Source organism: Lactuca serriola, chromosome 6 (assembly GCF_051521515.1).
Source record: "Lactuca serriola cultivar US96UC23 chromosome 6, Lser_US96UC23_V15, whole genome shotgun sequence".
Lineage (NCBI taxonomy): Eukaryota > Viridiplantae > Streptophyta > Magnoliopsida > Asterales > Asteraceae > Lactuca > Lactuca serriola.
In genome coordinates this window covers 191,307,269-191,321,391 of record NC_136413.1, presented here as the reverse complement: position 1 = coordinate 191,321,391, position 14,123 = coordinate 191,307,269, and positions in this window count along the sequence as shown.

The following is a 14,123-nucleotide window of genomic DNA, read 5'->3' as shown; positions in this document are numbered from 1 at the left end:
TCAGGGAATATATTTTGGGCTTAGGGTAAGGCTCATTAAGGGATTGGGCCTAGTGTAGCAAATTGGGCCACTAGTGGGCCACTAGTGGGCTTGGGAAACTTACCTAGTGTTAGGCCTTTTATATTATGGTGTGGGCCTTAGTTATGGACCAAGTTGGCCTAGGGGTAGAATGGTCATTCTACCCTATGAAGGATTATTGTATTGGACTAAGTGATATTTGTTGCTGGTAGCTCGGGGAGCCGAAGGAGCAGCAGTTCGGGAATTGGCAGATAGCAGCTAGAGGGATATCAGCAAGGTTTCAACAGTGCAAGGTGAGTTTCCTCACTGTGTGAATGGGTCTACGGCCACAAATGCCAGCCCATGTAGTTTATGAGTAGGAAGACCCGGGGATTAGCCCTAGGCATTGTATGCTAGTATGTGATTTCAGATTAAGGTCCGATGTCGGGCGGGTGCCCGAGGAATGCTTGCATGATAATTTATACTTGTTGTCTGTGTGATACTCGTATGTGCCTGGTAGTGAGGTGAGTGTGGGCGAGGTCCCGTATCTCACCACTAGCAGAGTATGGATGGGGTTCCGTATCTCATTAGTAGCAGAGCAGGGGCGAGGCCCACGATAAGAGAGGGGTGAGTGAGGGCGGGTGTGACATCCCCATTTTCACGGCCAGAAAAGACCAATTTGTTTATGCTTCGTTTTAAAATCAGAGCAATCATTTAAAGAAAATTGTTGCGGAATTTGTTCCCAAAACAAAAGGTGATAAGAATTTATCAAAACATTTCTTTAAAGAAATGTATTTTCATTAAATAACAAAATCTCGGGATGTCATGTTCCGATACAAACCAAAAGCATAAACAATATAAAATAGACCTTACAACAGTTATTTATAACTACTGATCTATAATCCAAAATCTCTCGTCAAGTCCGCAAACTTATACTCTTATGCCATTACCTGCAATGCAAAGAAAACTGAGTGGGTCAGGCTTGGGAGTCTGGTGAGCATATAGGGTTTTCAACCCACAATAATATAATTATTATATTCAATCATCAAACAATCAACCCAATTACCCATCCCCATTATCTTCTTTATTTCTTAAGGTTTTACCCTAAGAATCGACTATCCTTCCTTCATTCGTTCCTAAGGATTGACCTAAGGAATTGGCACAAAGTCCATTGCTGGCCGAGGTTCCTATAACAAACACTAAATCCATAGCTGCCAAGGTTCACCTATACAGTACTAAATCCATAGCTACCAAGGTTCATCTATACAATACTAAATCCATAGCTACCAAGGCTCATCTACACTGTACTAAATCCATAGCTACCATCGTTTTATTATAAGGCACTAAATCTATAGTTGCTAGGGTTTTTAGAGTACACCGGCGAACATCAAGTCCACAACACCTACAAGTTGCGAGCTTGCTAGTGTTCTACAGGACTGTCTAGAATAGTCTATGGTTGTCATCCCTGCTCTGATGAATGACGGGGGGTCATCGTTTGGGTAAAGGTTTCACTCATTTTTCACCTGTCACACTCCTCTCATGATCTATATCATCTTTCGTCTCATCCTCAAACTCATCTTTTCTCACACACCAACTATTTCATCTACCCATGTTCTACCCAACATATTTGTAGATATAAATTACATATATAGTTTAAATCATATACAAACATGTATAAAACATTCATCCAACATCCATCTCAAATAAACAAACAATATATAAACACATAACACATATTTCATAGCAAATACTTCATATCTATGTGTTAGAAGAAAGTAACTACACACTCACATGATAAAATGATGATCGGACAGCACTACGGCTCTAAATGTAGTATTCTTTGGTGAAACCAGGATGCTTCCTTGAAAACCGGGCCTCTCGCGGGCAGAGTTTCGGCTCGGAAAGCTTACTTCTAAGGATCTTCAAGGCTTCGAGACTTGCTTTGGGTGTCGGGATTGATACCGGGGCTTTGGGGGTATTTCTTGCACGTAAAACGAGGTAAAACGGGAGAGAGAAAAGAATTTGGCAACCAAACTCGGCTGCCTTCATGTTCTATTTATAGTGTTCAATTCTACCGCGAACGTTGGGTGTTCCTTCGAACACGGTACGTAGGAGCGGGGTTCTGATCCTATCCCTTATCCGCTGAGCCAGCATCGACGTGGCCACTCCGGAGCCAAGTATTGAACGCAGGGCGTTCCTCAATTGAACGCGGGGCGTTCCCTCTTTGGGATGCATGCCTCGAACTTCAGAAATTCATAACTTTTGCATACGATCTCCGTTTTCGACGTTCTTTATATCCACGCGTAGGTGAGACTATGCTCTACAACTCTCGTTTAGATTCCGTCGGCAAATTTTGACTTTATTTTTATTATATTATTTTTAGTAGGCCGGGACAGGAAAACTCCGTTAGAAATTCATAACTTCTTCATCTGAAGTACGTTTTCGTTTGTCTTTTTACCGTTGGACTACTATCGACGAGATCTTCGATTCTCGTTTAGATTGTTTCGGCTAGAAACCACTCGATTTCATATTCGAACTTTGGGTTGCATATCGCTAAGTCAAAACTTCGAAAAATCATAACTTCCTCATACGAAGTCAGATTTAGACGTTCTTTTTATGCACGCTCTCGATTTAACGTATTCTATGATTTTTTTTGACCAATAAGGCTAAATATTGCTCTATCGTAAATTCACTATTTACGTCGCGCAATATCGTGTCGGTTCTGTCGCGAAACTTCGCCAAGTCATAACTTCTTCGTTATAACTCGAATTTCAGCGTTCTTTATATGTACGAGATCCTTCTAACATATACTACAACTTAGTTACGATTATTACTTCAAAATAATCTTCCATCAAAAAGTCATTTTTGATGCTCATTGTCTCTAAATTGACTAGCCCTAATTTACGGGCGTTACAATTATCTCCCCCTTAGGATGATTACGTCCCTGAATCATCAACGAAATAGGGTTTGAATAATGATTTCATATGTTTTCTCTTCATCCTAGGCAATAACCGTAACTTCTATGTGTCCTTGAAATGGTATCTAACTCTAGGGCTTCTTGACTGCAGACGATGCTCAATCTTGCATCTGCTTTTCGTACTATGTTGGACTTTCAATCATAACCTTCAAGTTACAAAATAAGTCCTTATTATGGACTCCTTCTTCTTCTTAGGATAAATACTTTCCTTTATCTATTGTAACAGATCGATGGGTCATGTTCTAATGACCTCTCATCGTATGATGCAACGCCTAGACTCAAGTCTTTTAGAGTCAAATTCCAGAATGGAATATACCTTCCTTCATATTCTAATGTGATATAATCATATTTTAGCATGTAGAATCTCTAGATCCAATATTTCTTAACAACGAGCGCGATGCCATCGATCGCATTGATTTCAATCTTCTGACTTAATTCAGATGTTACATCGAACTTGGTTCTCTGAACCACGTAACAAAATCATCGTAGTCGGACTCAATTTAATATGACCACTAGGGTCAGAACATCAATCATCTTCTTAGTCATTACCGAAACAGTGGTAATGACATACTTGAATAAAAACGGAATTAGTCACTAGCTTCTTGGTAACATTGTGACTTTCCCTGATCCAAACGTGAGACCTGTGCTTCCAGTAGTATAGATCTCTACTACTATTCACACCTACTCATACTCGTCCCAAGTATTGTCTCGCAGTCCCCAAGTCCTAAAATCACAAAACAATTTAACACATACGAATGTGTCCAATTAATCATACAAATTTTCCTAGACTCTACTAGGACCTCTTCCATGCATATCTTCACTCATAAATTCTACTTCAACTCAGTGAGTGATGGAAATTCCAGACGATGGGACAACTTCAAGAATTACACCAATCGTTCCATCATCCTGCCAATCGAAGGTGTACTTCAGACGTACCGTACTCCTTTAAACGTACTATTATTTTATTAGACATAAACTAAAGGCAAGATACCACCTTCGATATCTTCCGATAGGTGTCACTCAATACATCAGATAACAAAACCAGGGTTTATATGAATTCTTGAAACTATTACACAAAAGTTCAAGTTCACCTTATACTATGCCTCTAATAAGCTACACCATAAGTTACATCATAATTTGATCTTTGGATATGAAATCCTTATTCCTGATTCCTCGCGTTATTGTCTGCTTCGTCGAGGATCATGTGGAATTCCCTTGGCTTAGGTGGTGCCTCTAGCCTTGCTGTCCCATTTTTCTTTGGGAAGTCTCTAGACATGTGCCCCTTGCCTCCGCATCCATAGCATACCTTATCATTATGTGTACAATTCGAGGAATAGTGGTCGATCCTTCCACATTTGTAACAGGTTACTTCTTCGCTGCATGCTCCAAAGTGCTTATTCCTGCACTTTTCACACCACCCGACTCCATACCTCTGGTCATCCAGGTTAGACTTTGCGAACTTTCCCTTACTATCAGGTCTTGAGGATCCTTCACGCTTCCTCTTCTCACCAACTTTAGCTCTCTCCAGACCCTTTTCCTTTATTTGGGTCTCAACATTCTTGGCTACCTAGATAGCGGCTTTCAAAGTGGTTTCCTGCTTGACCATTAGACCAAAGTCCGCTGGTAATCCATTGGCAAACTTGTTGACCTTGGAAAGTTCCGTTGGAAGTAGGTAGGGAACAAGCTTCATCTTCTCCGTAAAACTAGTAGCGTACTCAGTGACGCTCAATCTCCCCTTCTTCAGATTCTGGAACTCATTATTGATTTCCAGAAGATCCTGCTCAGAGAATTATTGCATCTTTAGTTGCACCACAAAATCTTCCCAATCTATCTTGCTATCTTCTCCATCGGGCATTGAACCATCTAGTAGCTTCCACCAGTTCAGCATTCCAGACATTAATAGAGGAATCACGAGAGCGGTTTTCTGCCGCTTGCTACACCCGCAACTCTCAAACATTGTCTCCATCTTATAGATCCAATCCATAACTACCACTGGTGTCGGGCTTCCAGATAGACACAGCGGTTTGGACGCCATGAAATCCTTGTACTTGCACCCACGCCCATCATTTCCTCCATCCTAGTTGTTTTGTCGAACTAACGGTGGGTCGGCTTGACCAATAATCCCACTTAAGTTTCCTCCTTTTGACCGCCCTCCATTCACTTCGGGCTCTTCAACTTGTATTGAAAGTTCTTCACGATTATGATGAAGCAGACGTCTAGTTTCTTCCATCTGACGATCCAACATCGTTTGAATCATCAATTGTACTCCAACCATTGTCATTGGCTCAGGTGGTGCTGCTGCAACAACTACTTGCTCAATCACAGGTGGTTGATTCCTGTTTTCGTTCACGTTTCCAGCTCCACTCCTGGTTCTTGCCATTTTTGATCTATACACCGAATAGGGTGATTTTAGATTCTCATTCATGGTAGATATTCAAATCATTCTTATTACTCCGAAATGTTTACATGCTAGTTCTAATATCGTAGTCATATGCTTAGAATCCTAAACACATAAGGTTTCAAGATCCGATCGGCAACAGACCATAGATCCGAACAAACAATTTCATATATGGCAAACATATAGCATTTAGCACATAAAGCATTTTAGACATTTTTCCTAAAATATACTAGTGCTCGTGTCTAAAATATGGTAGATACTCATCTCACAATCATCGCTTAACATTCTAAGTTTAAGTCTAGAAATCCTACAAATTCCTAGTTCGCTTAAACTAATGCTCTGATACCAACTGTGACATCCCCATTTTCACGGCCACAAAAGACCGATTTGTTTATGCTTCGTTTTAAAACCAGAGTAATCGTTTAAAGAAAACTGTTGTGGAATTTGTTCCCAAAACAAAAGGTGATAAGAATTTATCAAAGCATTTCTTTAAAGAAATGTATTTTCATTAAATAACAAAATCTCGGGATGTCATGTTCCGATACAGACCAAAAGCATAAATAGTATAAAATAGACCTTACAACAGTTATTTACAACTACTGATCTATAATCCAAAATCTGTCGTCAAGTCCACCAACTTATACTCTTGTGTCATTACCTATAATGCAAAGAAAACTGAGTGGGTCTGGCTTGGGAGCCTGGTGAGCATATATGGTTTTCAACCCACAATAATATAATTATTATAGTCAATCATCAAACAATCAACCCAATTACCCATCCCCATTATCTTCTTTATTTCTTAAGGTTTTACCTTAAGAATCGACTATCCTTCCTTCATTCGTTCCTAAGGATTGACCTAAGGAATTGACACAAAGTCCATTGCTGCCCGAGGTTCCTATAACAAACACTAAATCCATAGCTGCCAAGGTTCATCTATACAGTACTACATCCATTGCTAGCAAGGTTCATCTATACAATACTAAACCCATAGCTACCAAGGTTCATCTACACTATACTAAATCCATATCTACCATCGTTTTATTATAAGGCACTAAATCTCGTTTAGACTCTGTCGGCAAATTTTGATTTTATTTTTATTATATTATTTTTAGTAGGCCCGGACAGGAAACTCCATTAGAAATTCATAACTTCTTCATCTGACGTCCGTTTTCGTCTGACTTTTTACCGTTGGACTACTATCGATGAGATCTTCGATTTTCGTTTAGATTGTTTCGACTAGAAACTACTTGATCTCATATTCAAACTTTGGGCTGCATACAGCTAAGTCGAAACTTCAAAAAATCATAACTTCCTCATACGAAGTCAGATTTAGACGTTCTTTTTATGCACGCTCTCGGTTTAACGTATTCTACGACTTTCGTTTAGATCACTAAGGCTAAATATCGCTCTATCGTGAAACTTCGACAGGTCATAACTTCTTTGTTATAACTCGAATTTTAGCGTTCTTTATATGTACGGGATCCTTGTAACATATACTACAACTTAGTTAAGATTATTCCTTCAAAATAATCTTCCATCAAAAAGTCATTTTTGATGCTCATTGTCTCTAAATTAACTAGCCTTGATCTACGGGCGTTACAATTATCTCCCCCTTAGGATGATTACGTCCCGGAATCATCAACAAAATAAGGTTTGAATAATGATTCCATATATTTTCTCCCCCTTAAGGACCTAATGTCAGTATGCAGGACATCAACACATTGTGGCCCTTCCTTGGCCACGTCGTGGTTACAGTCAGAAAGGCCATTTTTATCATTAAGAACTTACTTCATCAAGTCTTTTGCTCAAAATTTCAAAAGGAATCCTTTCTCTCGAATGAACCATAAAAATCCTTACTTGATGGACATACATGTCAAATGCATGTCTCTCCCTAAACTAGGTCAATATATAAAGAAATGAAGTCAAAACTCCATGTATGGTACCGATCACACATGAAAGTCTAGATTTGAAACATAAGATGGCCAAGGGACCTCTAGGAGTGAAAAAGTTGCCAACTTTATCAATGTCATCCATTCATTTTAACATATTAAAAAAAATGAGATCAGAACCCAAATCTACAAAGTATAAATCATAAAGGTGAGAACTTGGGGACTTACACAAGTCCAGAAGATGCACCAAGTGATGAAGATAAGATGCTAGTTGATCCTTTGCTCAACAAATCCTTCCTTCAACCTTCAAATAAACAGAACACCAACAAAGAGCTCAAAATACAAGAGAAGAGGCTAGGGTTTCTGGATAGGAGGGTGGAGGCTGAGGAAAACGACCTAACCCTTGAGATAAGGCCTTTAAATATAAAGGAAACCCTACAAATCGCGAGCTTGGGTTGGAATACTCGCTACATCGTGGCATCCTTCTTGCCACGTCGTGGTGTTCATCAAGACGCATGTTCATTTTTGTGTCATGCCATGTCGTGGTCATCAGCCTATCATGTCATGACATATGGTTTTCCCCAAAAACCATATCTTTGGTGTCTTTCTGTCATTCACATATCCGCTCTGGAATATGGATGTTATAATCTCTCCTACTTAAATTAGATTCCTTCCTCAAAATCTGTCCTTACAACTTACTCTTATAACACCCTCTGAACTCCTTGTGGGTTTTCCAAGCCCAAGTCGCTCAACACGATTCGAAGCCACTCTGAATGTCAGAATCTAAAACTACCAACAAAAGGATTTCGAAACCAGGCTCACAAGTTGTACCCAAGAAGAAACTTCCAAAGGTCAAAAACCCGATTCTTCAAAGAGTTGGACAACACCCGAAGCAGATGACCACCTTCCAACACCGATGCCGAAGCAACCTATATGTAACATCCCGATGATGAGATATTTTCAATTTTAACCCTATATATGAAGGAATATTGCATTTTTACCCTTGTGCTTGAGAAAGATTGCAAGAATGACCCATAGTGGCATTTTGGTAACTTTGGCCACAGAGTTAGTACGCTGGAGGGACCCTAGTACGTTGGGCGTATACCGCGTACGCATGGCGTTCATAAAAAGTCCTCAAACCCTAATTTTTAGGGTTTGGTCCATATATAAGCATCATTATCACCTCATTTCTCATTCCCTCGTCAGCCTCCACTTGAGAAAATGTCCTTCTAGCTAACCCTAAGTGAGAGGTGTGTATCTTGAACTTCTCGTTGTGTTTTGGTGATATTCTTAAAGAAGAAGAAGGTGGTGGGAAGACCTTAGAGCTTGGAAGCAACTTAGATATGGGATTCTTTCCTTGCTAGCAACCTCCAAGAGGTAAAGAGCTTCTAGCTTGATCATCTTATCTTGTAGATCCAACAATTTGTTCATTGAGGGCCTTTTTGGTCCTAAATATGGTGATTCTTTAGCATGGCATGCTCTTAATCAAATAAGTTGTCCTTTCAGACCTAATGAGGGGTCTTGATTCATAAAAATGTAGTCTTGATGCGTAGCTTTTCCCCACGCATGCTCTAGAAGGTCTTAAGGTGTTAAGAAGTTGGGATTTTGTGTATTAAGCACTTATTGGGCATGCAAAGTCATAAAGTTGAAAATTTTATGACTCTTAATGATATTTTAGCCTTAGATACGCATTTGGAAGTAATAAGTCAAAGTAATAAGCTCTTAAGATGTTAATAAGGAAGATTGATGTGTATGCTTGGCGTACCAAATGGTACGCTGCGCGTACGCAGAGTTGGCCCTAACGTCTCGGACCACGAGTACGCCCACGTACATCCGAAGTACATCCTGCGTACGAGCCATGAGTTGACTCGGCTGGGTTGACTAAGTTGACTTGTTGGTTTGACCAGTTTTGACCAAGGGTATTTTGGGAAAAATGTTATTAATTTAATTGGAAATGCTCTGGTATTTAGGAGTCGGGTTGAGTCGGTTATTGGAGGAGGGATTTATTCAGACAACATTCACACTGTGAGGTGAGTCCTCCTCACTGTACGTATGGGTTAAGGCACCAATGTTGGCCTACTAGATTGTTTATCGTGCTTAGGATAGTGCTAAGCTAGTATGTGATTGATTAGCAGATCTGTGTGATTATTTGTATTTTGTTGATTATGTGTTTATGTTTATATGTTACATATTTCGACATATTGGGTTGGGTTGAGGTTATACTGCTTTGTGTTGTAGCCAACAAATCCGTGATCATTCCAGATATGAGTTGAGGGCCCAAATGGCACGCCAGACTCATACTGAGGGATCGGGAGCACTCCATATATGAGATGAAGGCCAGAATGGCATGCCAGAATCATATAGAGGGGTCGAGGGTAATCCAATCTTTATAGTTGTGGACCCGGTATATGTTTTTATATGTGTGTGTGTTGGTACTTTGGGGGAACTCAACTAAGCTTTGGGTTATAGTTTTAGTTTATGGTTTCAAATACTTCAGAGGATCGTGGGAAGGCAAAGGCGTGATCATACATGTCTTCATGTCTATGTCACTGGATCTCGGGGAAAACTCTTAACTGAAATAATACTTTTGAAACAATGACTATTTTTGTAAACAATGATGATGAATGCTTGATTTTGAAAATATTAAATTATTGTGATTTTTGAGTGTTACAAGTTGGCATCAGAGCCTTGATTTGAGAGAATTAGATGAGCATTCGTGTGAATCCATACTCAAACTAGGGAAATGCAAAAGTTTTTAAATTGATTTTCAAAAACTATTTTCAAAAGTAAACAATGAAGGATGCGATTTGTACGATCAGCCGGAGCAAGAAAGTATACCCCAAATTACCCACACTGTTATTTACTATTATGTTTATGATAGAACAACACGCTAGTGATAGGCTAGGGATCTTTAGGAATTGCATGATAGAATTTCCTTGTAATTGATGCCTGATAGCCTAGGGTTTCTTTCTTGTATGAAATTTACATCATTATTGTAATTGCTTAGTGTATGCATCATAGTTGTACATAACTAAGATTCTATAGCCTGAGAATGTTTGGTTTAGCCTTATTTCATGTTATTGTTTGATGAAGGGATTAGGGTAAAATCAATTATTCGACTATCTATTGGATCTAATGTTATGTATTATTAGCATACACGAATGTTCCAGGGTTGGTGGAAATTTCAAGGATGAGTTTTGTGGGGTCAGCCTACCAGTTGAGGAATGTGTAGCCTTTCTCTAGGAAGTGAGAATAGGATGTATATGTATTCTAGTGTGTGTTGTTAGGGTTGTTGTGATGATCTTATGAGACAAATACAAGTAGGTGTGAAAGGTAGTATGCGCGTATACTACTAGAAGTACTGGACCTGTACGCGTAGCAGGGAAGTGACAACCCCTAGGGTTTTGTTGTTTGGAATAGCTCATATGGCATGCATTGCGCCTCATCTGATATTTTCTGGTTTATTTTTAGTATGGTGGTTATGAGGAGATTTGAGTCTGGAGTTGGATCGAGTGGCCAAGATAGGTCATGGTTGACTGAGGAGGAGATTAGGGCATTGATTTCTAGTGAGGTTGTGACTGTTGTCCGGGGCAGATACTGGAGCTGTTTGGATCTATCAAGATAACCATGATTGTGTACTTTGATGACCGTTGTGCTGATCTTGTTGAGACTGACGCTCCTGCAACTACTACAGTCGTTGCTGCTGCGGGGATTGTTGGGGGGGGGGGAGTCTTCCAGTACAGGGACTTCGACAATATAAAGCCCCAAGTGTTTGATGGACTTCAGGATCGAACTATTTCTATGAGGTGGCTGTTAGATGTTTCTTTACTTGCTCCTGCCCAGCTGACCAGAAGGTTAAGTGCGTTCTGAACCTTCTTCGGTCTATAGCGAAGGATTGGTGGAGATTGGTCACTAGCTCTTACACTGCGGAGCAGAGGGCTGCTATTTCTTGGGAGCAGTTCTCTAAGATGTTCCGCACGAGATATGTTCCTTTTGTTGAAAGAGAGAGACTAGCCCAAGAGTGTTTGGATATGAGGCAAGCTTTATAAAACTTATCTGGTGACCCAACATTTATAAATACGTACTTTTCTGTCAAAATTATAAAATAATTGAGTTGTAAAAATGTATTTGGACTCATTTATAAATACCATTTGTTAAATATAAAAGTACAAATTTTGGCAAAATAGTAACGACCCAAATTTTTGAAAAGAATTTTTTTCACTTTTTAATTAATAAATCATAATGGCTTAAACCATAAAATCCCAACATAATTGTTTTTAAATCATCGATTCATTACAACTTATTAAAATCATCAAAGTGTCCCCAACCCTAACAGTGAAAGAGAGCGATAGATTGCACGTTGCGCCATCACGCCTTGCCCTTGCCCTTGGGCTCAGATGTACCTAAAACAAATCAACAACATGTAAGCAAAATGCTTAATGAGTTCCCCAGAGCATACTACACACTACACATACACATATCATGTTAGCTAATTAAATCTACACACATATCACATAAGCCATGCATACATAAAACCTGTAATAGTGTTCTGGGCTACCCCACATGGTATTTACCTAGGATTGCCATGGGCTCCCCCATATGGTCTTACATCCAATGCCATGGGCTACCCTACATGGTCTTTACCTAGGATTTCCATGGGCTACCCCACATGCTCTTACATCCAATACCATGGGCTATCCCACATAGAACGTGTTGTGAATCTGGCTAAGCTCCTCTGGCAGATCCAAGCGATATGTCACTTTGCCCACCCGGGTCGTGATCCTGAACGGGCCTATATATCAAGGCCCCAGCTTGCCCCTCTTTCGAAACCTGATGATCCCTTTCCAGGGCGACACCTTTAGCAACACGAAATCCCCCACCTGAAACTCAAGATCTGATCATCGTCGGTCGGCATAACTTTTCTGACGGCTCTGTGTGACCCGCAACCGGTCGCGCACCTGCTGAATCAACCCCGTAGTCTTGAGCACTACTTCAGTGCTTCCCATGACCCGGTGTCCAACCTTATTCCAACAAACTGGGGTCCTACACCTCCGACCATATAACATCTCAAACGGAGCTCGATCGATACTGGCATGATAACTATTATTGTACGGAAACTCTGCTAGTGGGAGATACGTATCCTAACTCCCTCCAAAATCTAACACATAGGCTCGAAGCATGTCCTCCAGCGTCTGGATCGTCCTCTCACTCTGACCGCCAGTCTGAGGGTGATATGACGTACTGAAATGCAGCTGAGTGCCCAATTCCTTGTGGAACTTCTTCCAAAACTTGGATGTAAACCTAACATCCCTGTCAAAAACCACCGACACTGGCACCCTGTTCCTAGCCACCACTTCTCGAACATAAATGTATGCCAACTTTTCTGTGGATATACTCTCGGAGATCGGAATGAAATGGTCACTATTTGTCAGTCTATCCACAATCACCCATATGGCATCCACACCCCTCGCCATCCTTGGCAACTTCGTAATGAAGTCCAATGCGATCTCCTCCCACTTCCACATGGGAATGGGTAGCAGCTGGACCTTAACATGAGGCCACTGATGCTCGGCCTTGACCTTCCTACAGGTCAAGCACCATTCTACAAACCAAGCAATTTTCCGCTTCATGCATGGCCACCAATAATTCAGCCTCAAGTCCATATACATTTTCGTAGCTCCTGAATGTATAGAGAACTTGGACTTATGCGCTTCCTCTAATATCTTCAGTCTCACTCCCCCGGTCACAGGTACCCACACCCGACCACACTGCGTTAAGAGACCACGACTATCCTTAACAAATAGAGGATATTGTCCTCGGATCCTCTCTATCTTCCAATTCTCTTTCTTCACTCCCTCAACCTGAGCCTCTTTGATCATCTCCAACAATGGAGAGATCACCGTCATCCTCAAACACACACTCCCATAAGGGGAACCTTCCGTCTTACGGCTCAAAGTGTTGGCCACTATGTTGGCCCTCCCAGGGTGGTATAGAATCTCGCAATGATAGTCTTTTAGCACGTCCAACCACCTTCTTTGTCGCATGTTGAGGTTCTGCTGATCCATCAAATACTTCAAAATCTTGTGATCGGTATATATAGTGAACCGCACCCCATATAAGTAGTGCCTCCAAATCATGAGGGAAAATACCACTGCCCCCAGTTCCGGGTCATGAGTGGGGTAATTTGCCTCATGAGGATTCAACTGCCTTGAGGCGTAAGTAATCACATGCCCCTTCTGCATCAATACCACACGCAACCCTGAAATCGATGCATCACAGAACACCACGAAATCATCCAACCCCTCAGGTAGTACTAGAATCGGAGCCTCGCATAACTTCCATCTCAGGGTCTCAAACGCCATTTGGTGATCTTCACCCCCACCGAAAGGTCACATTCTTCTTGGTCAAGCGGGTCAATGGCACAGTGATCTTGGAGAAATCCTGGATAAATCTCCGGCAGTAACCTGCTAAGCCTAAGAAACTATGAATCTCAGATGCATTCCTCGGTACTTCCCACCGCATCACAGCCTCCACCTTGGCTGGATCAACCTAAATACCCTCCTGATTGATGACATGCCCTAGAAACTGTACCTCCTGCAACCAGAATTCACACTTGGAGAACTTCGCATAAAGTTTCTCCGCCCTCAGGGTCTCTCAAACCTCCCTCAAGTGCTGCTCGTGCTGCTCCATGGTCCTAGAGTAGACCAGAATAGCATCGATAAAAACAATCACCGACCAATCCAACATCGGCCTACACACTCTGTTCATGAGATCCATGAACGCTGCTGGGGCATTGGTGAGCCCGAACGACATCACCACAAACTCATAGTTCCCATACCAAGTCCTGAAAGTCTTCTTCGGT